General features: G+C 40.5%; 1 long non-coding RNA gene across 1 annotated transcript; it reads left to right on the top strand.

Moving 5' to 3' along the window:
* The first annotated feature begins 10,167 nt into the window (after window positions 1–10,167).
* On the top strand, window positions 10,168–11,716 carry LOC124265146. Its single transcript, XR_006895352.1, has 2 exons — window positions 10,168–10,757; window positions 10,939–11,716. It is a non-coding gene; the product is annotated as an uncharacterized LOC124265146 (long non-coding RNA).
* Window positions 11,717–23,520: the final 11,804 nt, after the last annotated feature.

Below are 23,520 nucleotides of genomic sequence, written 5' to 3'. Positions count from 1 at the left end.
AAGCTAATGATGCCTCTTTGGTAGCATAAATTATTACAACCGAGATCTGTTTGTAATTTAAATTATTTGGTTACTCTTTCGAAATTTCGATATTTTTCTAATTGTATTTAGCAAGAGGCGACTAAGAGGATCGGGTGGTCAGACTCGCAGTGTTGATCACTGGACTGTCTGGTCCAGACTCTATTATTTACAGACGGCCGCCATGTAGCTGGAATATTGTGAAGTGCGGCGCTCATAAGAAAACAAAATACAAACATAACAGTAAAAAGTTTTTAGTTATATTACCAGTCTTGTAGCCACTGCCAGAGCTCGCAGTTTTGGTCAAGCTGTCCCCAGAGTCAGTGTTACTGATGATATCTTCGTATCTCCCGGTGTCTGCATATCTGTTGCTGTTGCATCCTTCTCTCTCGTATAGAGTACGGCTGTTGGTTTCAGGAGTCTCAATGTCCGGGTTCTTGTTGGTGCCTCTGCTCATCTTGGTGTTGGAGTGTCTGTGGTGTTCCGGAGCGTTGAAGAAACTTCGTGGTGATGCGATGAAACTACCAGACATCCCGAAAGAACTGATATCCGTTTCATAACCACTGCCTGATGAAGAATATAATTGTGACGATGAAGGAGCGAAGGTCACAGTCTTTTTCGTCTGCTGCTCACGCTCCTCTCGTCTAAAAAGCGTATCAGTTTTCAAAGCAACATCAATACCTTGACTAGATGGTTTAGCAGACGTAGTGCCTTCACAGGTATTGGTGCCTTTCCAGTTCCTGCTGTTGATCTGGTGGTCACGCTCCGCTCGTCTTACAAGTGTAAGCGTATTCAAAGCAAGATCAATACCTTGGTTAGATGGTTTAGCAGAAGTAGTGCCTTCACGGGAGTTGATGCTGTTCCTGTTACTGATCTGCTGGTCACGCTCCGCTCGTCTAACAAGTGTAAGCGTATTCAAAGCAATGTCAGTACCTTGGTTAGACGATCTAGCAGAAGAAGTACCTTCACATGAGTTGATGCTGTTCCTTCCTCTGCTCTCAAGAACAGGGGTCATATGACAGTTTGGGTGAAGACTAGATGATGGTTCTGAGGATGCTGTCGACACTGAAGAGGTGGAGCTTATTCCATCGTGTGGTGTGTAACCACTCTCTGCAAGAACCTTGAGGATCACATCTGCATCTGGACGGCAGTCAGCATCACTCATCAACATCTTCCTTATTAAATCCTTGAAGAAAGAGCTGTATTTGACATAAGTCCCGATATAGGTGACCTGTAATTCATAAACAGAACAATCACCATTGACAAGACTGTATGTATGAAGGGCCACAAGCATTAGACTAGATTAGTTATGTCTGGGGTAGAACGCTGAGGGTTTTCTGCCCATGTTCGATGTATAGATAGGGAATATTTAATTCGAATAATAAATAACGAAGAGTTCTGTCGTGTCCTGTCAAGTCACAAGTGGTACAGTACCTTCAACCGAAATTGGCGCACAGTGACACACACACACACACACGCACGCACGCACGCACACACACACACACACACACACACGCATGTATCCTTCACGATTTCAAATGTTCAAAATGAGTTAAATATTCTGTAGAGATTTTTCATTGATATGAGATCTTATTCAATTATAGCTGGCAGCATATTAAAACGGTGACAGTTTATTTGCATGAATGCGAATTATGTACTCAATTTTCTTTCGACTGACCTCTAAACCGGAAGCTATCTGAGCTAGCCAACATCCGAACAGTTCCTCTTCCGGTGGATGTTGGGATGTCTTTTCCAGATAGTGCCGAAGGTCACGACCTTGACAGTACTCCATGACCAGGTACAGTTGCCGCGCCCCCTGTCGGTCTCTCTCCTCCCAGCAGTCAAGGTATTTGACGACGTGTATGTGTGCAAACTGTGACAGAGTGACCGCTTCTGTCAGAATGCACTGATCGTTTTTATCCGAGAAGTTAGACAGTGGCGACACCTTCACTGCATACTGGCAAGGATAATATGGACGTTGATTAAGTATACAAATATATAACATCAGAGTACCTTAGATATACTGATGAAATATAGAAATGATTGACAAGTTAAAGTGAGTGATTATGGTTTTTAGCAATATTCCAGCAACATCACGGCGGGAGACACCAGAAATAGGCTTCACACAATGTACCCATGTGGGGAATTGAACCCGGATGTTCGGCGTGAGGAGCGAACGCTTTAACCACTAGGCTACCCCGCCACCCCGTTATGTATTTATAGCATGCGTAACAAAGTTAACGACACACGATCCAAATGTTCTTTTTTATTCTTATCGAATGAGTACTAGGTCAGTGGCGGTATAGACGCGCGGGCGCGTGTGTTGCGGTACGTGGGTTGGAAGGGTATGATGTGGAGGGGTGGAGGGTGTGGGGCAGGTGGGGGAGGGGTGTCGGCTGTCAGCGTGGTGTCTTTGTGCAGCCATTGTCGTGTTACTGAGACCAAGATTTGTGTGTTAACAGCTAAAGAGGGTGAATTGCACAACCATTGAGTTTCGAGCCAGAGCTAGACTGGGTCACTAACACCAGTGCGTGTCGACTGTGAGTGGGTCTCGTTCATGGGCTGATCCAGGAATTTTGAAAGTGATGATGATGATGATGATGATGATGATGTTGATGTGTGATATTGATATTATTATTGATGATGATGTGTGTGTGTGATGTGTGTGTGTGTGTGATGATGATGTGTGTGTGTGTGTGTGTGTGTGTGTGTGTGTGTGTGTGTGTGTGTGTGTGTGTGTGTGTGTGTGTGTGTGTGTGTGTGTGTGTGTGTGTGTGTGTGTGTGTGTGTGTGTGTGTGTGTGTGTGTGTGTGTGTGTGTGTGTGTGTGTGTGTGTGTGTGTGTGTGTGTGTGTGTGTGTGTGTGTGTGTGTGTGTGTGTGTGTGTGTGTGTGTGTGTGTGTGTGTGTGTGTGTGTGTGTGTGTGTGTGTGTGCGTGCGTGCGTGCGTGCGTGCGTGCGTGCGTGCGTGCGTGCGTGCGTGCGTGCGTGCGTGCGTGCGTGCGTGCGTGCGTGCGTGCGTGCGTGCGTGCGTGCGTGCGTGCGTGCGTGCGTGCGTGCGTGCGTGCGTGCGTGCGTGCGTGCGTGCGTGCGTGCGTGCGTGCGTGCGTGCGTGCGTGATTTGTGTGTGGTGGGGTCGTGGTGTCAGAGCAAAACGCAAAAAATCTTCAATGTGGTCATTTTAAAGGGAGGGATCCTTCGTTTACGTTGACCGTTCGCAGTGAACAGTATTCCAGTTAGTTCAAGTGTAAGACATCCAGTTCCAAGTAGCCGTGAAGGACACACGTACTGCACTACTGCAGCCCTCAGGGTGGGACGTGGTCCGCCGGCGGCCATTCTAGGTCCTGCAGAGAGTGAGTTTAGTTTTACGCCATTTTTAAGCAATAAGCCCAGACATGGGATTCACACATTGTACCCATGTGGAGAATCGAACACCCCTACAGAAAAATAGACTGGGTCCATGTTTACATTGTATCAGTCAACAGAACCCATAGAGAAACACACTGTGTCCGTGTCCTTGTTTACATTAAATCATTTCATAGCAAGTGAGCATTTACTTCAATATGGCGTGTTAACCGACCAGCCTTGTTGTCCTATGCAACTTTGATGATAATATACAGTAGAAAGTAAGAAAAACAACATGTAACGGTTCACATGTACAGATATATAAGCAACATGTTCCTTGTTTACACAACTCATACAATAAGAGTGAGTGAATGAGTTTAGTTTTACGCCGCTTTTAGCAATATTCCAACAATATTCCAGAATTGGGCTTCACACATTTTACCATGTGGGAAATTGAACAGGGTGTTCAGCGTGACGAGCGAACGCGTTAACCACTAGGCTACCAATCCGTCCCTACAATAAGAATGGGGGTGAGGTAGTACACCTACTGAACTACTGAACAACCATGTTTTCTTAAAAATTCAGACATTGATATCTATGTGTCAAAAGATATCTTGAAGAAATCAGTTCTATGGATATCACCTCTGTATCATAGTTCAAATATACACCAACATGAAATATATTCGATTTAGAATATGCTAGTTTTATTGCGATTTAGTCCATTCGAACCAAAATATGGAATTGTATAAATCCATAAAAAGTCCAAACCGTCTCTTACCTGGTTATGGGACGCCGTGTAGAATCCAGGCATATAAGAGTTAACGCTAATAATTGTTTTCCAAGGGTCTCTCTTTCAAGATCAACATATTAGCTGATCAACTTCCCGAATCTTATAGCGTTTACCTATCTGTTGGAATCACAGACCTTCTTCTCAGAAATACTCCTCAAATGTTTGTACACAGGTATGAGGAAGTTTGCAGTGTGTACAAATAAACTCTGTCAAAAAAGAAACGCAACCCCTGTCCTCAGATATGAAAAATTCGTTTGAATGAAGTTATTGCTTCCAAACTAAATTTTATTCGAATGTATTGAAATGATACACGTAATTAATGAAGATTACCATCCAAACAACTGCATTTGTACGCATAAGTGTATTTTATTGCTTATTCCGTCACAACGCATGAAATGACCCTCATGGTGACTTCGCACAAAAAAAACACATGCAAATCATGAAAATGGCAGTTAATGTAGGGGTGTATAAAAGCCCATGTGCTTCCGTATAATATTCATTCATTTGTCGCCGAAAAGCTGTGTTAAAAATGCCACGATTGAGTGCTGCCGACCGAAATATCGCCATTGGTCGTGTTCAAGCCGGAGAAAGTTTTGGAACTGTTGCACGGCACCTAAATGTTCACAAAACAACGATATCCCGACTTTGGAGCCGCTACAACAACTTCAATTTGACCAACGATCGCCCGAGAAGTGGAAGGCCAAGAATCACGACCCCCCTTCAAGATCGGTACATCCGGGTCCATCACCTGCGTAATCGGCATGCCCTACCAACCGTGACTGCCACACAAATACCAGGTTTGAGGAGAGTGTCAGCTCAAACGATTAGGAACCGTCTGAAGAAGCGGGTTTACGTGCCTGTAGACCAGTTGTTGGACCTGTACTACGCCCCCCTACATCGACGCCGACGACTCAGGTGGTGCAACAACGTAAGGATACGGACTTTACAAAACTGGAGGCGAATCTGGTTTTCTGATGAATCACGTTTTCTTTTTGCAACGTCACGACGGAAGACAGCGTCTGTATAGGAGACGTCATAAACGTTTTGCGCCCATCTGCGTCCGACAGGTGGACAGATTTGGCGGAGAAAGCGTCATGGTTTGGGGAACCATCTCATACAACCCGAAATCAGACTTGGTGATCGTTCCGGGGAACCTGACAGCCCAACGTTACATCAACCACGTGTTAGATCTTCACCTTCTCCCGATTATTGACCAACAGACACAGATTTTTCAACGGGACAACGCCCGGCCTCATACTGCACGTGCAACAATGAACTTTCTGCAGAATTCCAACGTCAATGTCTTGCCATGACCCTCTAAATCACCAGACCTCAACCCTATTGAACACCTGTGGGATACTCTGGATCGACGCGTACGTCAACGTCAGCCGCCGCCACAGACGCTGCAACAGCTCGCCGTTGCACTGCAGGAGGAGTGGAGAGCCATTCCCCAGGAAAGAATCCGGCGTCTTATCCGTTCTTGTCCAAGGAGATGCCGTGCAGTGATTGCAGCGCGTGGTGCTCATACGAGATACTGAGAAAGACGCCCCCCTGGTGACAAACTGGTGTCTGTGAGATGACTTTTGAAATGACAATTTTAAACATGCCCATCTGGGTTATTATTCTGCCAAATTTCAGACTTCTGTCTTAAATAATAAAAATGCCGTGTCGTCCTAAAACTTCAGATCAAAATCTCTAAAATACAGGGGTTGCGTTTCTTTTTTGACAGAGTTTATATTTCGCAGCGACCCTCCCGCTTCATGTATAAAGAATCAAATATTGGCACGATGCCAACGTGTTTGTCACGTATCAACGTCTCGGCCGCAGTCCTGGCATTTTATTACCCACGTGGTTCTACCTAAATAGCATTATGAAACATGTGGTCATAGTCAACTTGCAAGTCGAAGCAATGAGGTAACCTAGAAATCTATTCACAAAAGAATTCGACCCGTGAAGATCCGGGTTAGAATTAGTCTTCAGTAACCCATGCTGGTCGTAAGAGGCGACTAACGGGATCGGGTGGTCGGGCTCGCTGACTTGTATGACACATGTCATCGTATCCCAGTTGTGTAGATCGATGTTCATGATGTTGATCACTTGATTGTCTGGTCCAGACTCGATTATTTACAGTCCGCCGTCAAATAGCTGGAATATTGCTGAGTGCGGCGTTAATCAACAAACAAACAACAAACAACACAAAATGAATTAGGCATGAAACCAACAAGCAGCAAGGGGTGTACAAAAAACAGTTTTGTAAAAATCTGTTGCATAAAACATAGAATCGAAACACTAAAGCAACAGACTCACAGATGATAATATTGTGCAGTTATACCCATGTCAGGTTTAACATGGGTACAATGAAATCATACATAAATTCATACTCTGCATGCGACGCCGAAGCTTTAGATTGGCCCACTGTCAGATAGCAATACGTTTATTGTTACGGGGTAACATTCAAATTGTAATTGAAACAGTAAGTCATCCCAAGAAGATTACGAAGTTACAAATTTCATTAGCAATACAATATCTACATGCCTCACTCTGAAGTGGTTTCGAAAGAAAAACGAAACAAAGCTTTATAATACTTACACACTGTCTAAATTACACTACATACTAATGATACTGTCTAAGAAGTGTTATTTGTATGCAATATGCAATAGCAAATGCGATATCTGAGCGTGTACTTTCAGATCTGTGCAATGGTTGCAAGTTACCAGTTTGCCATGAATGCCAATGTATTACCATTGGGGTTAGAATTACCGGAAGTCAAACATCGTGTATATGCACTGGAGCAAACATCACTGTTTGACGCCCTGAATGATAGAGGACATATATGTTCCTTCTCTTCTCTTCCCTTTACAATGATATCACCCAACAGTCATGTGTAGGGCACTCAGGTGGCCGAGTAATTAAAGCGTTCAATCGTCTCTTGGAGGACCCGGGTTCGATTCCCCATATAGTTGCAATATGTGAAACCTATTTCAGTTGTCCTGGAATATTGCTAAAAGCAGCGTAAAAACCATACTTACCCACTGTCATTTTGGCGTGCGAATAGTGTAATAGTGACTATAGTGCTTTAAGAAAATAGTTCCTTTTTTGTAAATACATAATTATGCACATAGGTTTTAAGGTATTGTCTCTGGTATAGAATTGTGTCAAATGCCGTTTTATCGGCGGAACAGTGGCGTCGAAGAATTCCTCAGGTGCGCTTTTGTCTCAAACGTTATACGATTAACTCGTCACGATTTGTATCATTGAAACCATTTATCAACATTTACAGCAATATTGTGATGACATAATATTAAGCCGTTACATATATTTCTGCAATAATTGTCAGAAATAGACCATCCTATGTACCATTGCCATAGCGCCTACCACTACATTGATACCTGCGTGCAAAAGTGACGTAAAACAACAAACCAACCGACCAACCGACCAACCAACCGACCGACCAACCAACCATGCAAAAGGAACTTTGGGGGGCCTCTTTTGTTGCATATTTTTAAAGAAATAGCCACATAAATTAAATGCTGAGCAATGCCAAATCCAAAAATAAAAATATGTTCGTTACTTTAGGTACAGTTTTTTAATTTATGTTAATTTGATGCCTCAGATTTAAGTGATGTCTAGCTCAGATACACGGTAAAACACCTTTACCTATTAAAGCTATCATTTACAGACGAAAAAACATCAAATTCTGTTTAACAAATCCAGTTTTGTTTATTTAATACTATGGACGAAAATGTAAAATATATGTTTATACGTTATGGATGACATCTTCTTTATTACCTTATGTGACATTCTTGCTTGACAAGAATCTATACCCGAAAAAGTCTCATCATTATAGTATAATACAAAAGTTGTTATCCATAAAGTATTCTTCCTTTCTTATTACTCATCGTCGACTTCTTACACCCATGAAGAATAATGACAATTATTATGGATATACAACTTCTTTTATTCTGTGGAGGCGACGTTTCGACATAGGTTCTAATGTCGTTGTCAAGCAAGTGATTATTAGAACCTATGTCAAAACGTCGCCCCACAGAATAAAAGAAGTTGTATATCCATAATAATTAATTATTCGTATTAACGCAACTTCTAAAATGCCCATCAAAGAATTCTTGTACCCATCTCACGTATTCCACAAGAAAGTCCTGGTACAGACTTGCGTTATTCGACTCTGCTGTGTGTTTTATATAATTAATTGTGATGTTAATGTTCTCGTGGTTTTTGCCTTTACGAATAGAATTGCTGATAAATATTTTTAGAAGGTTTAGCCACAAAGGTCTGAAGAGTAGTCTCCCTTGCACCATTAATGTCAACATACAAGCAGCTGTCTTCCATGTCATGTAAGGTTAGCAGAAAAATATTGGGCGACGCAATTGAGTCTTCCGGACGAGATTGGACGTTGTTGACGTCGTTGGAGAGGTCCTGTGACGTCAAGTGGAAATGACGTCACACCTTAGAAAAACAGCGTAATAGTTTAGTCCTCATTACACCAGTATATTATTCTCCTACGACAGTGGTATTGTTTGTTAGTTATTTTACGCCACAAATTCAAGCTGTTTAGCGGCCAGTCCGGCCCAGATAGGAGAGCAGTAGGCTAGGGTTTAGAGTCGACTTTAATGCCCCCATCTCTTGTAGGGACATATTATAGCTCGTTGGAAAGCTTATTGTATGGAGATTATGATGTGCCCTGATGTGGTGACCAAAAGTGGTCCCATTTTGGGGAAATCGAGGTCACGTGACAGCACCCTCTTTTGTTTTGTTCTCACTCATATAAAACATATGGACAGTTGAACGTTGATTATAAAATCTGTCATGATGAAATGCAATAAAGCATATGCCAAAGTATCTTTAATGTACTTCCCAAGAGTTAATAAACTACAACAGACTTAGAATTTTGTCAGAAATAGTTTTTTTAATCAAAGATTGTATTTTTTAACATTATCTAAATGATTCAATTTAAAACCTCGTTATGATAGATATAACTCAACACTGCGCCGAAGTGTGAACCGTATGTGTCATACGGATTTTACGAACCTTCTGTAAGAGTTGGTGCAATGCTCCCGCTTTTCTGGAGAAAAGACCCGTGAAGATCTGAATTAGAATTGATCTTCAGTAACCCATGCTTGTCGTAAGAGGCGATCGGGATCGGGTGGTCAGGTTCGCTGACATGGTAAAAGTCATCGTCAAATTGCCTAGATCGATGCTCATGCTGTTGATCACTGGATTGTCTGGTTCAGTCTCGATTAATTACAGACCGCCACCATATAGCTGGAATATTGCTGAGTGCGGCGTAAAATTAAACTCACCATAAATAGTTAAAAAGAACGGAATGGTACAGTTGTAAAATGATATTGAAAATAAATTATTGAAATAAGTCTAGGATTTTTTGTTTGCTTGTTGTTGGTTTTTTCTGTTCCCTTTTCCTTTTGGTTTGTTTGTGATTACTTTTAACACCTTAAACCTACATACAGTTGTCAGTGAAAGGGGTTATCTCTTCACGAGTTCATGATTGATTTACAAGCAGGGTTTGGTCATGGGTCAAGAGTAGTCTCCATGCAAAGTGGACAAATCTAACACTCTCCTACCCAGAGTTCCGTGCAGCTAGTATAGTACCTCTTCCAAAGGCAATACTAAACATCTTTGATAGAATGGTTCAGTTTCACTGAGTGAGTGAGCATGATTTTACGCCGCCTTTAGCGATATTCCAGCAACATCACGGCATTGTACCCATGTGGGGAATCGAACCTGGGCCACTAGGCTACCCCACCTCCCCTTTGTTTCTTTCAGAAAATATCCTTAACGTGCAGCACTATTTCGATTTGCATCGCGAACCTTTGTTACATAGGTTGTGGGACTCCGCGTGCTTAGATCGTCGGGGACGAGTCTTCTTGGAGGTTGTGTTATGTGCGAATCCAACAAACCAATCAGAACGCGTGTAATGACTGCCGTGCTTTGATAAAAATAATCCCGAGTACTTAAATCGTTAATGGCTTTATGTCATTTATTAAAAATAATGAAAAATTACTATAATGCTTGTTTAAAGTAATTCTGATGTTCATGCGACAATAATGAAATCCTTCCAGAGGGGCGCGTGTCGCTATTCGGCTTGTCCCGGAATAACACGAGTGGGTCACGAATGTGTGGATTTGCGTCATTCGTAACTACTCGCCTCTTTCCGTGACCTACACCCGGAATGACACGAGTAGTTAGGAATGTGGACTTGTCAGACTTACTTCCGGGGTCAGTAGATGTCTTCGGGAGTTACGCCATTCTCACTCGCGATATCTATCACCGATTGCTTGGATTTGATGAGTGCATCAAGCTAAACCTATACGATCGGAACAAAAGATTTGATCGGATCAAGGAGTACGATGTGCGTCTCGTTCTGTCGCCTTATATTTTCAGGGCGATATAGCGATGACCCTAATCAGCCACCATACTGAAGGATGTGGGAATTTTATTTTCCTGGTATCAATGCTTTAGGGGAGAACACGTTTGATTTGATGTGGGATTATTACATTTCAATGACTGAAGATGTAAGTGGCGGGACAGAGTCATGGATTTCACACAACACCTGGTATGGCCACAGTGACTGTAAGCACAATCGTGTTTGAAATATTTCCTATTCCAAAGTTTATAGAAGAGTAGCAGTCTAAACGATTGTATAGTGTCTTTGGTCGCTTGCTGAGAAAGTTGTTACTTGTTACTTGTTACCGTTCTATATTATTGTTATAGTGACACCCTCATTTGTTAACTACTTATGTGTTTGAAGTAGACCGTGTATCTGACGCCTGAGACCCACGAAGAGGCCACGTAGAGGCCGAAACCACGCCCCGTGATTGCGAAATGTATCTTCACACATAATGGGGACGCTGTCAAAAGCTCCCGACGAAAACTCAAAGGCAGGCCATTTCCATGTATGGAACAGCACCAAGAACTTGGTCTTAATGCCACTGTTGAGGGAAGCGAGCTCTTAGAACATCTAAGTGTTTATATCGGTTGACAAACTATGCGAAGAAAACGTCCTCCAAATGTTGCCTGGACCACCCCCTTACAACAACTCACAACAGAGCCCTGATAACCACAGCAGGAACGAGGCTCAAGCAGGAAATCGTCATTGGACATGTATCAAATACGACGCCATATGAAACCCGTGTACGGATGTAAACTGGATTATTCATCTGAAAGACTCGAAGGATGAACATACTGAGACAGTTTCTGGCAATGGTTATACTGAGAACAATCGGCCTTTCAGAAGGCTAAACATGCGAGTTTTTGTAAAGATATTACAACAAGAACTGTGAATGAATTTCATCACTGTGAACAATATCTGGACTATGACATTCTCAGAAAATAAACCTGTGAGTACTCCTATATATTGCCAAAAGCTGAAAACCTATCATTGCCGGTATCATAGAACTAGCTTGTAATTACGCTACTCCACGCGGATGGATGTTATGAAATATAACTGTGACACTGTACAATGGGCGAGTAACGTTTTTATCATCCCGAGTTCAATATCGAAATAAAAGGCGTATTATATTAATTATAAATATCTTTTTTTCTCTCAGACTGCGTCTGGACTACTTACTCATGACATTATTGGATTACAAGGGGGAAAAATAGGAAAAGGGATAAAGTTGGAAATCAGTGGTTATGAATTGTCCTTCTCATACAGGTTTGGAGTGGGTAGACTTTCGGGTGGCGTTGGTCTGTCGGGGCACACCAGGGATGAGGTACACACATTGTACCCATGTGGAGAATCGAACCCGGGTCTTCGGCGTGACATGCGAACTCTTTGACCACTAGGCTACCCCACCGATAGACAGCACTAAATGTATAAGATGTATAGACTGTAAGGTGTTCAGGTGCCCGACACGTGCAGCTATAACCATGATATAGCCATAACGTACAAAGTCTTGACATTCCTATTCATTTCCTTCCTGTTGTTCTGTTCATGTGTAGTACACGTTGTAGTCCAGTTGTAAATATCTGGGAGAAAGTGTTCTAAGTTGGTGAACTTGTACAGGATCCCATTGATCTTTTATGAATAAAATATGTGTAAAACAAACACGTTAGGACATAGAAAACATTATACCAGATTACCACGCTCGGTCCACTCTCGCGCCAGGTGACAGGGACTTATGTATTGTTCATATAAGTACAGATATGCAACATTTGATAGACATCAGTGTAGTGTAGACAGATCTTCATTCTTCAACAAGTACAGTCATATCTACAATACATTGCAAATTACATTTTTCATACACCACAGATTATGAGTTCGATGAGTCTCAGTTTATGACACAACCAGCTGTGACGCTTCACAACTATCTACCGCCTGGACGCTGCGTCTGGTAACGTCGTGGGCGACTGCAGTTGCCTCCCGCAGGCTGGCCACGTTGTTTGGCGGGTCATCCTGCACAGCAGGCAGAGGCAGGTCATATTGGCCATTCCCCTCACTCCTTTCTGGGCATTGTATCGGCAGACCCTGGGACGTCATCTGTAATTGGCAAACAGATATTTTATTTACGTTTAACTGATGCACATGTTTAAAAGAATATATATACAGACATACGACTTGGCACAGTAAGAATATGATACAGCGCCACTCATAATAAGTTATGATAGACGATGAAATCATACAAGCAGGCATTTATACATATATAAAGGCGATGGTTTATCCATATAAGACATGTTTTCTACGTTGTAGTATTAAAAAGCAAGCTTTGACAGTAAGATAGCACTTAATGTTTTATGGTCAATGACATTGGCTTAACATTTGTGAAAAGAGTGATTCTAAAATCATCACATAAGGGACACTGTAACAAAACATGCTTCGTCTTCAATGAATTTATTAGTTAAAACAAACTATATCCTGAACATATAAATTTACATATCTGTCCAATTCTATTCTTAAACGTGCAATACCACATCTAAATTTGGTAAAAGTGGAACGGTAACTATGGGTCATAAAAGTCCTGACAACTTTCACAGAATTAAAACGCTTTACAGTGAGTGAGTTTATAGTCACAGTGGCAGTACAAAACTCTGAACTAGATCTTTAGGTACGGAGCTTAGTTCCACTATACACGTCATCATCATTCCATAAACGTTCTTGCCATATTTTAGCATACTGGTTCATTATGGAATCTTGCATATCATATGTGTATATATATATTTAGTATTTAAACAACTGGTGATATTTGAAATACGCTGCATATGTAGGAGAGCTATTTTTTTCTTTCCCCCCATTGATTCCATTTTTTATGATCAGCAGCAGGTATTTCCGAGCATAATGTGAGACATTAGAGAGCACCACCCTGTATCCCCATCAATAGCAATATCCGGTGCATATTTACCCACACCGAGGAAAAATTTAACAGCTCTGTGATGAGCTGCGTTGATTGTAGACACATCACCATTACCCTACAGAAGCACCGTAGCTGATCACAGACCACACAGAGGAATAAGGATAAGTGTTAAAATGGATACCTCACATTGTCTTAAACAAGGTCTGTATTCCATGTTATATCTATGAAGGTTGATCTTTGCTCCAACAGAGAAGCTTGTGTTGACATCTGTGGTATTACTACAAGGTCTGGTGTACCTCAGTTTACAACACACAGTTGATCTCGTTGTGTGTACATGTCTTCCCAGAGATGAAGATGCAGTAGTTACATACGTGTAGACATGATGTAATATAGGAGGAAGGTGCTGAAGAGAACGAGATTTAGAAAAAGAAACGATGTTCTTTAACAGAGGCCAGGCGGTTTCATTAGTCCTTTGAACTCATGTTTGAACTTCAGCACGATTGTATTAATATATATCACCAAGACGTTGGATCAAATATGAGTATTATATGAACAAAGCATTACTGTTTTAATACTGTTGACTCTGCCACTGTGGCCAGTATCTACAGGTCACTACACCACACCGTCACACATCTCTTCCAACTATACTCCCCACAATAACATCACACTCTCAATATACTCCACTGAGTGAGTTAGTAACCGTACCCCCTGAAGCACGCGTAGTCCGTTTCAAAACACACCCTATGTAAGATTAAAAGTCAGATTCAGGTCCAAGTTATGCGAGACCGCAACGTTTGTAGCCCGTTGGGATATTTCTAAATATCTTTTGCCTGGAAATACTGCAAAACGACCATTGTGTGTGTAAAGGTATCATCAGGATCAGGAAAGTGTCACCACATTTGTAACATAATAGTTCAGTAGCCAAATCACCAGAAAATGTTGTTATAACTTTCATTAATGTAATAAAACAGAATAAATAAGGAATGAATTAAAATGAGATTACCTTACAATAAAGAAATTGGTATCTTGTTGATGTAAATTCAAGATCGCCGTCAGACACTGCACTTGCTCTCCTAACGGTCGCAACTTTATCAACTTGTGTATGTGAACTTCGTTGTACATGATTAGTTAGTGATCGTTGGGAGACGGTACTTCCCATTGTAAGACAATCTAGCGTCGCTGTTTCGGCTTGTCCCGGAATAACACGAGCTGGCCACGAATGCACCATTCGTCACCACTCGCCCCTTTCCGTAACCTCCAAGAAAACTCGTTCCCCACTCGATACTTGTTATGTGCGAAAATACGACAAACCAATCAGAACGCGCGTAAATGAGCGCGGTGCTTTGATAAATATAATCCCGAGTACTTAAATCGTTTATGGCATTATGTCATTTATTAAAAGTAATGAAAAATATATATCGTCATATTGAAAGTACAAAGAATTATAATCGCTACGAGTTTCAAAACAATAATATCGTATTTGTATGTAACTAATCAACCTTAATCTTTTAACATTGGGCTTTTATTTCATAGCTCTGGGGATATTTTAGTCTGAGTGTTTTTTGGTCCTTCATATTTTTTTCAGCGAATTCATTTGAAATTCCACCAGGGGTGTGACAGCAAGGTAACACGAATGTTCAGTTTGAGAAATATTTTTAAAGTCATTTTTGAGTATCTGCTTTGGGATTTAATGGAGCTGAGTTTTTGTATATTCAATAAAACAATTCCCATTTGGGATAATTAAACCCTATTAAGAAAATTAACATAATTGGAAATATAAGGTGAACAGCTGGTAATAATTACATTAGAATATGTCTAACAAATATGTTTTTCTCCTTCTTTTAGTTGTATCAAAGAGGTTTAATTATTTAAAATAAATAAGTGAAAAAAAAACCAAAAACAACAACCTAGCAATACAATGTACATGTACTTCGGTGATATTAAGAAACTTTGGAATCAATCAGGGATTGAGTTATCGTTCTTTTTTAAAGTAGTTCTGATGTTCATGCGCCAATATGAAATCCTTCCGAGTCGCTATTCGGCTTGTCCCAGAATAACACGAGTTGGTCACAAATGCGAATGCACCTGATGGTTTGATTTGGGGATTGTGGTTGAGACAAACCCGGCTCATTTAGCTCAGCTTACTGACAGTTTTCTTCTCAGATGTCCTTCGATGTCAGTCTGTTACTGGTGTTTACTATCAATAACTGGACTTCAATTTGTTATCAGTAAATAACACAGTGACTTGTAAAAACACTGTTTGTGTTGCATTCAAAAATCCGTTGTGCATGGACGGGCAGTCACGTCCACAAGCGTACCTCTCTCGTCTCATGCAGAAGCTGAAGAAGAGTGAGTGAGTTTCTTTTTACGCCGTTTTAAGCAATATGCCAGCAATATCACGGCGGGGACACCAAATCTGGGCTTCACATTGGGCTTCGTCGTGACGAGCTTTGACAACTAGGCTACCCCACCGTCCCAGCTGAAGAAGAAGCAGGTCCTCAAGGTCTCCATCCCCTACCTCATTGGGGACTCCTTTTCAGATTGAATCCATTTCTTTCTTTCAATCAAAAATATATTTGAGACTCTAGCACGTTAGTCTAGGCGTGAGCTGACAGACATCTTTATTGCTTCCAGCTTCCCGACCCAATGTGCCTCGACCGCTGTTGCAGCTTCATTGAAAAGGTCGTTTATAAGGGAATACTTTTGTCATGCTTGTAGTGAATATTGGTTTAGAATATCATCATTTGTTTAGCCTCCAAGCACAGGGGCGTGTCGCGCTTAGAAACAACATTAGAAAGACATATAGGTATATAGACCCTACCCTAGTACTATATAAAAAGAGCCTTTTAAAAATTGTTAATGTATTGATCCATCGTTTGGTGAGAGAGAGACCAGCCTAACAGAGACTTTGAGTCAACAACAATCAATATAATCACTTACTTTTGTCCTTGAATGTGTTCAGTCATGCTTGAAAAACATACTCCACGTGTGGGTAGATCCGCTAGGATGAGAGACGTATTTTGTAACCACGAGGTGACATAACTGAATTAGATGAATGCAAACATTCCGCTAAGTAACTCCCATTTGGTCATAGGTGGATCCAGTGTGTGTGTGTGTGTGTGTGTGTGTGTGTGTGTGTGTGCGCGCGCGCGCGCTGAAAGTTTCTTAAATGACCATTGAAACTCTCGAGAATATGGGTGACATTAAAACTGAACTGTAAATATATTCCACCGGCGACAACCCAGTGATCAACAACATGAGCATCGATCTACGCAAATGGGATGCAATGACATGTGTCAACCAAGTCAGCAAGCCTGACCACCCAATCCCGTTAGTCGCCTCTTACCACAAGCATTGGTTACTGAAGATCAATTATAACCCTGATCTTCACGGATCTAGCAGTTAGGAAATGTTAGTCATACAATATAAGACATCAGTATTACAGTACAACCTTATAACAACAAAAATATAAATATAGAAACAATGTAATATGCCCCACCTTTCTGCTGAGAAATAAGACAAAATCACTAAACTTTAGAGTTAGTGAAGTACGGGAAATACTAATTACAAATTCAATATTTGAAGCTGAACCTTGTAACAACATTAACACTATACCAAACAAGGCCACCAAGGCTCTTCAGTTGAACCCTCTTTTCATATTTGTAATCAAGTTAGGTAGGTGATTTGAATATGTATTCTGATTTTTTAAACATTTTCAAATAAAAACTTTTTAATGAATGATTTAGGTTCTTTCAACGCGCTTACAATTTTCAAAACTTCAGAAACTATACAAAAATCAAACAGCTTTTTGGTATTAGCCCATGAGGATGAACAACCAATTTTCTTACCAACAGTCTTCTAGTGTGGGAGTTTCTGATGGAAGGAACAACTCTGGATTCAAGTGTTAGAGGTTTATCAGTGTGTGGAAACTCATAAGCACATGAATGACACCTGGAGGCCAAGTTTCATAACTGGAGCAAATCTGAGATTTCAGTTCATTCAAAACCTGAATTCTTCACAATGGGGTCCGATTTTCACTTAAACTTGACTGGGCAACACATGTCCAACATTCTGTAGAGTCCAACATAGTCTACACACTGCGTCAAGGACAGCAGTGAATGTCGTCGTCAACTTGACCAGATGAGTGAGTGAGTGAGTTTAGTTTTACACTGCTTTAGCAATATTCAAGCAATATCACGGCGGGGGACAGCAGAAGTGGGCTTCACACATGTAGGGAATCGAATTCGCGTCTTTGGCTTGGCGAGTGAACGCTTTAACCACTAGACTACCCCCAACGCCCTTACCAGATGAAGTTGATGAAGTATCAAACATCCTTTTTTTTATCTTTGCAACAGCTAGTATACAGTTGTGTTTGTTTTATATGGAAAATCCTCGACTTGAGATAATAGGAAAAAAGCATTCGTGGCGGTGTGTGATCTGGTGCATGAAGCAGTTGGGTGTGTGACCGTCTTTGGCAGCTTGAGAGTTTCTATTACTTCAACAAAGCATTATAGCTGTTCTCCCACCAGAAGATGGGTACCCGGTGTAGGTCATATGACTATTAACCATCTCGCGTCTCACAGGCAGCTTGGGTTAACTGGGTAATAACGTATGCCTTATTAGTGACGTTTTTATCTGTCTGTGTAGAGAGTGAACATAAGCTGCTTTTACCAGAAATGGGATTCAATGCTAGCACCTATACAGAGTGATAAACCCGAGTTGTTAACATTATAGGTGAATGCTTAACCAGGGGGCCATCACACCAACATTTCCCTTTAGACACAATTCTTGAAATATTTCTAATCAAGCAAGCGAACATATCATTGTTTTATTCTTGCCACTATTACACTGAATACAAACAATACGCTCCCCTATAAAAATATTTTATTTCAGTATGGAATACGGATTATATTTACAGAACAAAGTGTTAAATTGCAGCCAAACAAATATTCTCCACTGATGTCATTGTGGAGCACAGGCTGTTACAGAGGTGAAAGCCAGGTGTCCAAATTCTAACAATCGATTTCCATGATATTTTGACAAGTGTGTTTATATTAATACCACAGCTACATGGTATGTCAAGACATCATTGAACATACCATAATGTGACAGAAGCGTCACTGACTTACAGACCAACTTGAATACACAATGCCATTTTAAAAAAGTGGTCAAATGTAACACACGTAATGTTTGGGATTACACTTCCTCAGTAAGGTACAGATTCTAGTACTTTAGTTGGGTTGAGTCCCATCCGGGGTTCAAACCCACACTCTCAGAATCAGGCTTCTAATCCCCAGCACACACACGTGGAAGCCTGCGATGGCTGAGTGGGTTAGATGGCTGAGTGGGTTAGATGGCTGATTTTGTGTGCTGGCAATTAGGTGCCTGACACTTGGCGTGTGGGTTCGAATCCGGGATGGGACTAACCCAACAAAAGTACAAGAATCTGTACTTTACTGAGAAAGTGTAATCCGAAATATAACATGTGTTAAATGATATTCATATATTTGGATATTAATTGTTCACAGTATACAGACGGGATGGCGGATACATTTGCCCTGCAACTGTCATCGAAACAATGTTACCTTCACAGAGGTTTCAACTAAGTTTGTTCACTACGTTTGAGTGAGTGAATTTAGTTTTACGCCGCACACAATATTCCAGCTATATGGCAGAGCTCTGTAAATATTCAAGTTTGGACCAGAAAATCCAGTGATCAACACCATGAGCACCGATCTACGCAATTGGGATACGATGACATATGTCAACCAAGTCAGCGAGCCTGACCACCCGATCCGTTAGTCGCCTCTTATGACAAGCATGGGTTACTGAAGATCAATTCTAACCCGGATCTTCACTACTGTTTTATCCCTGACAAGGAGTGGGTATGGGTGTGGATGTTAGGGTGTGAAATCAGTGAGTGAGGATGATTTTATGTCTCTTTTAGCAGTATTCTAGCAATATCAGGACGGGGGACACCAGAAATGGGTTTCATACATAGTACCCATGTAGGGAATGGAACTCCGGTCTTTGGCACCACAAGCGAACGCTTTAACCACTAGGCTACACCCCCGTCCTGGTGTCAAATAAAGCCGATGAACAAATTAGCATATTTCACATACAATTAAAACAATTTTGCATACATTGATAAAATATATAATCATTTTTCTTAATGAGCATAAACATGAATTAAGCAAAATGAACTTAAAAAATCTAGCTCATACACGGTTTGTTAATGTTTATGTGTTTCAAGAAAATAGAAACTTTACACCATCTTAAGTAAATACAAAATGGGTCAATGTCCTATAAAACATGAAATAAACAATATTATGAAATATATTTTGTTTGATTAAATGTTTCTGGACAATTTGTTAAAAATCACATTGAGCATTTCAAAACATGTTAATAGTGGGTCAAAATACATGTACGATGAACACGTGAGGGTAATACAAATGATGCTCATCAAAGTAGTTTAAAATACACACAGTTTGCTGTTTGATGCCGCACTCAGCAATATTCCAGCTATATGGCAGAGTAGTAAAGATAGCCCGTCCCAACGTCCGAGACGGGTGAATTTTGTGGAGGACGGGTTAAAAAAATATCTAGTCCGTCCTCATGTCGGGTCAATTTTAGCAAACCAATGACATATATATAATGATTATAACCTTTTTGAATATTTACTGCCGAAGGTGTTTTATTTATAGTTGGAGGACAGGCTAGATTTTGGCAGGACTGGTAAAAAAATTGACCTGCCAGTCCTATGGACAGGCTAGATTTTCTACATCTTTCCTACACTGTATATGGCTGTGGTCTGTACATAATCTAGTCTGGACCAGACAATCCAGTGACAAACAACATGAGCATCGATCTACACAACTGGGATACGATGACATGTGTCAACCAAGCGAGCCTGACCACCCGATCCCCTCAGTCGCCTCTTACAACAAGCATGGGTTACTGAGTACCAATTTGAACCCGGGTCTTCAAGGGTAAAATATACAAAGTAAAACCATACATTAAGTCACAGGGTTGAAATAAAAAACAAAATATATCACATTCTCAACTGTACAGTTTTCTCTAATACCTCTAAGATTCTTTAGAGATAACTCCATTCTAATAATACAGATGACATGGGCAGTGAGTGAGTTTTACTCCACTTTTAGCAATATTCCAGCAACATCATGGCCAGGGAGACCAGAAATGGGTTTCACACATTGTACCCATGTAGGGAATCGAACCCGGGTCTTCGGCGAGGCAAGCGAACGCCTGAACCACTATGCTACCCCACGGACCCTGACATGGACAGAATTAATATCCTACGGTAAACACGAAACAGTCCAACTAGTGAAAACCATGGCAGTGTCATGCAGAAACTAAGGGCTGGACACTTCATGTGGTGAAGTAGTTTCTTTCAGTATACAGCGAGTCATCTTTACTATGCTCGGTGCTGAACACTATCAAGGATTAAACATGGGGTCCAGTGTGCAAAATAGCCACTGGCCCGCTAGCCTGTGGCTAGTAAAATTCCAGTTGGGCCAGTAAATCTCCACAGTCACTGGTCCGACTCGCTAGTGCATTTTCATTTGGTTAATATATCACTCTCTCCGGCTTGTTGAGTTATAATACACTTTTAAATCACGTAAGATTATGGCCTCATAAAAATGTTCATCATATTAGAAGCATAATGATGAAACCCGTGTCCACATTCAAATTTCGGGCTAGTGAATTATTTCGTGGGCTAGTAAATTTCAGGCGTAGCAAGCCCGACTATTTTGCGCGGTCTATAAATAATCAAGTCTGGACCAGACAATCCAGTGATCAATATCATGATCATCAATCTACACAGTTGGGATATGATGACGATGTATCTGCAAGCCTGACCACCCAATCCCGTTAGTTGCCTCTTACAACAAAAATGGGTTACTGAAGGCCAATTCTAGCCAAGACCATCATGGGTACAAAATCTTTAAGAATCAGGCCACAAAGTAAAACGTCAGTGGTTAAAACCCCAGATGTGGTATATCGAGGACTCACTGTATAGCTTTACTGTCACAAATAAAACACAAAATATTTGAGTCAGCCCAGACAGCAGAAAGACAGTGGTTCAAACCACAGATGTGGTATACCAAAATATTGTAAAATATAGTACTTGATGTCACCTTGTAATATTCCAGCTCTATGGAAGATGTCTGTAAATATCCAGTCCGGGACCAGGCAATCCACTGATTGACAGCATCAGTATTGCTTTACATATAATGATCTTGCATTTATCTCAACTTAAAAAAATTGACCCTCAATCTAATGTACATTTATTTACAATTTAAATATTTGTTTTTACAACATGAAAAAATAAAATCATAAATATCCTGTAGCACCCAAAGCTTTCACCAAAGCCAAGCAAAGTGAACACAAATTCATTTTAATTACCAACATGTTAATATTTTCAACCTATAGAGCCTATGTGTTGGAGGCTAAATAAAATCTTCATTGTAAAATCACACTCATTGTCCGGAACAACACATATTAAAGGCCAACATTAAAAAATAATTATCTTTAAGTGGCAGTTTTAAGAGAGAGTTTGACTTTTGGTTTCAACTTTTCCTCTTTCACCACGGTAAAGGTCTCATCCCTAGACTTCATCCCCATCACCAGTTTTTCACCGATGTAGGAATGTTCTTTTTGTTAATCTCTGTACATGTAATTCTTAGTTGTATATCCAAGTCCTTCTCATCTGTTCATCACTTAAAGTGACCAGCCTCTGCATCAAAAGTCACATTGAAAGACTGAAAGAAGTTGAATTCCAGTCAATTCTGCTTTTATTAAAAATATGATTCCAGACTCATTCTATTCTACAATAATTTTCATAAAAATTAACAACTAACAATGGTTGAAAACATATTTGCAGGTCAAGTTAGCTGTTTGTGCACTTAATAATTCAAAATTATTCAATATATGTTATAAGAGATTATCTGCGGAGTAACTTGTCAACAACTGACTTGCAAATATCAATCATGACATTTCATTAAACATTTTTTAAAAAGTTCAACTTTATGGAAATCATTTTCTCATTTATTAATTCCACCTTGACAACACAAACAGTGTAATAATCTACACAAAACTGGCATAAAAAAACCGAACTTGTTGTCCATAGAGTTGTATGTTATCTTATTTACTCACCAACTTCTGGAACGCTAATCAGTTCATCATTTTGATTGTGAGGTAGATCAGTTATTTATATTCTATCCACTTACATTGCATCCATGAAAAGCTAAGAGTCAATGAGTGAGTGAGTATGGTTTTAAGCCTCTTTTAGCAATATTCCAGCAAATCACATTGTGGATAGAGCAGAAATGGGCTTCATACATTGTACCGGTACCCATGTGGGGAATCGAACCTGTGTCCTCGTCATGATGAGCGGACGCTTTAACCATTAGGCTACCCCTCTGTCCCTGCCAAGAGAGAGAAATAGAGAATCTAACCCAAGTGTCTTTTGATATCAAATGTATCACCATGAGTTGATAAAGCTGCTTGCCGAGGATATTTTTACTTTTATCAACAAGTGTTGATATATTCGATATCGAGGACACGAGGGTGAGATTCTATTTATCATCAAAAATCACCCTTCATTAGTTTTCAATGAAAATGTATAACTCTGAACACAATACTGCGATTAGACTTGCAGTGCACCGATGTCATAGTATTGTGACATCATCAAGTTCATGATATCATAGCATTGTGCAAGTTTGTGGAACACAGTTGATGATAACATGTCAAGTTTGCATATATCTGAGACTACTCACTGTCATATTCTAGAATGTTTTACATCCATGATTGTGATGAATTGAACTGCTTTACTCCCATAATTGTTATGAATTGACCTGCTTTACCCTTGGTTATTAGAGACCCGGCGCTTATTAGAAATACAATTATCTCACATGTGACACACATCTCCATGGCAACATGATCTTGATGATGATAATCCTTTCGTCCAATTCATGATTTTATTGGACAAATCTTCTCTCCATAATGTCTGCAGGAATAGG

This window comes from Haliotis rubra, unplaced genomic scaffold (assembly GCF_003918875.1).
Source record: "Haliotis rubra isolate DU_JTF1 unplaced genomic scaffold, ASM391887v1 Scf963, whole genome shotgun sequence".
In the NCBI taxonomy this organism is placed as follows: domain Eukaryota; kingdom Metazoa; phylum Mollusca; class Gastropoda; order Lepetellida; family Haliotidae; genus Haliotis; species Haliotis rubra.
Note: the sequence above shows the minus strand (reverse complement) of the source record. Positions and strands in the feature narration are given on the sequence as shown.